Genomic DNA, 4,653 nt, shown 5'->3' on the forward strand with positions numbered 1-4,653 from the left:
CCCTGAGCCAAAATGAAAATGCCCCTCAATAATGGTTTGGGATATTGGGGCACATTTCTTAACCAGCCGCTGGAGGTCATGAAGTACAGAGTGTCTGATGATCATGCACTGTGCCGTGATTCACTAAAATTGTGCGCCCGATATCCTGCATGTGTCGCTTCCCCGCTCAGGTCCCCGGAGTTCACCTTCTTCTTCCTGGTGCATGTAAGTACATTGTCCATGTATAATGCGCTGTGCGGGGAGTCACTAAGATCCTGCGCCCGATATCCTGCATGTGTCGCTTCCCCGCTTAGGTCCCCGGAGTTCACCTTCTTCTTCCTGGTCCAAGTTAGTACATTGTCTTGCAATACAATTTGAATCTTAAATCCCGCGCTCAGTTCAAATCAGTCGGCTTGTCTGACGGCCCACCCCCTGATTTCTGTTGCATGGAAGCCAGCTCAACTGCTCCAAAATCTGATCGCGTGCAACACAATCCCAGCGCAAACCCCTGTTAAATACCTGTCAAAGTTCCGCAAACCCCGAAAACTGTGAACAGTCCGATGAAAGTGCGATCCGCGACCCTAAGTAAATAAGCCCCATTGCATCACAAAGTAATGTTCTATTTCTCATTATACTGCCACTAGTGGTTGTGTTGTGAACTGCAGCCTTCCAAATAGGGTGGATACTTTGCACCTTGCTAACATAGCCCCATACTTTGCTCTGTTTAATAATGTATGATATATTATACCCTCTCAAGTTACAAATTTTTTTGAGGACTACAATGTCTCACATTGCATATTTAATACATTATTGGGTAAATCTAGCAAAAGCCAAGACAAGTTTCACTAAGGGCCACATATAGACACCTAGAGGCTCCTTGGGACAGTCCTAGGTCTATTTTTGGAGCCCAGGAAAACCAATGATAAATAACCCTCATATAGGATAAACACATAGGGGGTCATTTATCATTCATTTCGCTGGGCTTCATTTGCATAAAAAGCCTCAAAAAAAGTCGCATTAGTGGGCTGCTTCGTGGTCCGCCCTCCAGTGGCCACACTGACCCCCCTCCCCCTGCGGACACACTGACCCGTCCCCTCCCCTCCGGACACACTGACCCCCCTCCGCTGTGGACACACTGACCCCTCTCCCCCTGTATACACACTGACCCCTTCCTCCACCTGTATACACACTAACCTCCCCCCCTCCACCTGTATACACACTGCCCCCCCTCCCCCTGTATACACAGTGACCCCCTTCGGGAAAGAAAAAAGAACTCACCTTTCCAAGTTCCCTCGGAGCAGCACCTGCAGCTGCCTTCTGTCTTCGGCCTGGGACTCCCATACGCACTGGCCCTGAAGCCAGCACACGTGATCCGATGACGTCATCATGTGCGCCGGCTTCAGAGCCTTAGCATACCTTGCGGAGCGCCGCTTTGTGGGAACCAAGACAGGTGAGTTTTAGATTCTGCTTCTATGCTGAGTTGGCTGAGTAGGCTGAGTAGGCTGAGTTGGCCCCTCCAGCACTTGCCCGGGTTGGCCGGGTGCTGGAGCCGGGCCTGCATACAGACACAAGTATTGCAAGTCACAGGAGAAAGTATAACCAGCCCTGAGTGAACTGGAGATGAACTCTTCCAAGCAGCTGAATAGTTAGGCCCTACACCACTCAACCCATAGCTGAGACTTAACTGAGCTCTAGAATGCAACCATCCAACCTACCAGGGAACTACCCAATTTTTCTGGGCCAGTGTGGCTAACACGCTCTGAATACAGCAGCCCAATCAGAAGATTCTGAAACATAGATTCATTCATATAAGCTTACAATTACAATGTGCCATATGGTGGCTGATGTGGCCCCCTTTGACACCCTTTAGTTATGGTAACGTGTTGATGGGTTATGCTCGTTGAGACTAGGGCATTACTGGAGCCCAAATACATTATCCTGCAGACCCCAGGTGTCTAACTCTGTAAAGTTTTGCAATGTTATTGTGATCTTACAGTATCTTCCTGCCGCAGAATACACATCCTCAACGCAGCCAAATGCAGAGAAAGAAACCTCGTCAAGTCTAATTTCCCTCCTTACACAAGCTCCTCTCCGTGTATTCACTGCCAGAAGCTTCCAATATGAATACGAGAAAACTGCTGCCGGAATCACGACAAAACGAGGCGGAAATCGGGGGAAACTTTCTCCAATTTCTCGCAGCACGGTGGCGGCACGGAGAGAGCTTTATGACTTATTTCTAATTTGTATTGATGGCCTTAAAGTCGCATGCTTTGCAGTTCTATGAAAGAAAAGATTATAAATGGAGATTAATTATAATTTTGCTAGCTCAGTACTTGTAAAACTAAAGCAATTTATATTCTTTCCCTTAATGATCTCCATTCCTGATTGCAGTAATGTAATCTAATTGTGATTATGATAGTATCTGAATCATGTGGGCCTCAATGTGATTGAAACTACTTTTTGCATTAAAAAGTAATTTTAGAGTAATGATGAAAAGTTACTGTGGAAAATTGGCAAGTCATATATTTTACTCAGTATCTTAAATTTCTGTTTTTACTTCTGATTGTATCTACTACGCCGGCTGGGTCAACGATACCTTCGTAGGAACGCTGCAGGCAAACATTAAGGAAATAAGATCTATAATTCACGCGCAACAGAAAGCTTCATTTATAGCCGGGAAATATGTTTTGTGGAAATCGAAAAAAAAAAAAAAAAAAAAAGCAAAACAAAAACATCTCGGAGAGAAGTCGCAGTTATTTTTGTAAACGGCCTCGAAAATGGCAACTTAAAGTGATTCTCGAAGAATTATTTTATCTTGTTTTTTTGGTTTCTTTTTTCCTAATGCAACGTTTGAAACTGTTTTATTGGGATTCGCGCTGCTAAAATTGCCGGAGAATTCAAAGTCTGGCACGCTCGACATCATTTCGCTTTGGCAAAATGGCCGTACATAAGCATTTTTAAACCTAGCTATTTGGGGGAATGGTGTCATGAAAAAAAAAAATTTCATATTGCTTTACAGGGCAATAACCGTAAAAATCAACTGTGGTTTCTCTTGCAGTGTTTATATATTTAGTATAAAAACTCTGGGATATAAAACAGATTCTTCGTCCGGGATGTATAGTCACTTTTTATGCAATGATAAATCATATCATATGTCTTAAAACAAATATTAGGATTATGTGTACCTCTACAGATTTACATGTCACATAAACACGTCCGCGGTGAAGCGGCCAGCTCCATAATGTCTGCCTTTACGTTGCCATTGTGTAAATCAAACGGCTCTAAAAACAAATACATTTTTATTGTCATTCAATAACAATATCGAGATATATATGGACGTGGGGGGAGGGGGGGGGGTTACACAATGGCTGCTTTTAATTTAGATGGATTTAAACAAAATAGTACAAAAAAATTAAACATGCAGAATCGATAATGCTGGGAACAATTTCCATGCAACTTTTTTTTGTCAGCTTGCTGCTAGGGCCAGAGAACAGACCCGAGACAGAGACAATGGTTCCTGAGAATGAACCCTCCTCCCAGCTGTCTCAACCTACTTGCCCAGCCCACCTTAAGAGGTAAGTGTCCACAGGTTGAAGTCTATAAAGACAAGAGAATATAAACATAGAGGGATAGTTGCTAAATAAGGGTCAAAACCAGGAGGACAATGAGGTACAACATCGCTAAGCAAAAGGATAGTCAAAAATATAGGCAAAAAGATACAGATACCAGAATACAGATGATAGAATAACACAACAGAAGAAGAACACCTGAAGGTGAAAAGTCCAGCTCACCCAAAAGGAGACAATCCCAGCTTCCCTGGTCTCGGCCTTGGTGCACGGTACCACATCCACGTCATAGGATCCACGCAATGTAAAAGGTAAGAAAAGGTTCGGCGCTCAGAAGAGGCCACCAGGATAATCCTAATGGCTTCTTCCGAGTGCCGAACCTTTTGCATAGAATAACACAGTTTACTAAATACAAGGCAAAGTCCACAAGACATTGGGTCAGATTTATCAAGTGTCTGAAAGTCAGAATATTTCTAGTTGCCCATGGTAACCAATCATAGCTCCCCTTTAAAGTATTCATGAGCACTGGTAAAATGAAAGCTGAGCTGTTATTGGTTGCCATGGGCAACTAGAAATATTCTGACTTTCAGACACTTGATAAATCTGCCCCATTATTTGACAATTCATAGACCTGGTTTAGATGGTGATGGTGTAAAATATTCCGTTTTTTTTTTCGTATTTCCTAACTTGTATACCTCCTAAGCCATTTATTAGACAATCTCCTGTGTATCTTTCACTCTTACTTATTTGTAAGAAAAACTGAGCACGAGTCAAGTTTGAGAGGTTCTAAAATGCTAATTTATCCAAAAACATTCTGGTAAGGACATTGAGGATACTGCACCTTTGGGACCCAAAGATGTACTAGTACCAAATTTACCCAATAAAAATGGTTACCTTTTTTTTTTTTAGTGTCTCATTTCTGGATGAACTGTAAAACATTCCTGTATTATGAATAAACAGAGGCTTGTTTTTTGTGAGGAGCAGTAGTTTTTAGTAGTGACTATCAAGGATATAGATTACTTAATGGTTGCTGTTATCAAGTGGGAAAGACAAAGACAGAAAATTTTGTCAATGTACATTTTTTTGTGTAAGTTGCTAGATGTGCAGG

At 42.6% G+C, this 4,653-nt stretch overlaps 1 long non-coding RNA gene across 1 annotated transcript; it reads right to left on the reverse strand.

The window, feature by feature from the left end:
- Positions 1-2,198: 2,198 nt before the first annotated feature.
- LOC140076021 (uncharacterized) lies at positions 2,199-3,880 on the reverse strand. Its single transcript, XR_011849497.1, has 3 exons — positions 3,771-3,880; positions 3,165-3,260; positions 2,199-2,257 (listed from the first exon to the last, which is right to left on the reverse strand). It is a non-coding gene; the product is annotated as an uncharacterized lncRNA (long non-coding RNA).
- Between the last annotated feature and the right edge of the window lie 773 nt (positions 3,881-4,653).

Source organism: Engystomops pustulosus, chromosome 8 (assembly GCF_040894005.1).
Source record: "Engystomops pustulosus chromosome 8, aEngPut4.maternal, whole genome shotgun sequence".
NCBI classification, from domain to species: domain Eukaryota; kingdom Metazoa; phylum Chordata; class Amphibia; order Anura; family Leptodactylidae; genus Engystomops; species Engystomops pustulosus.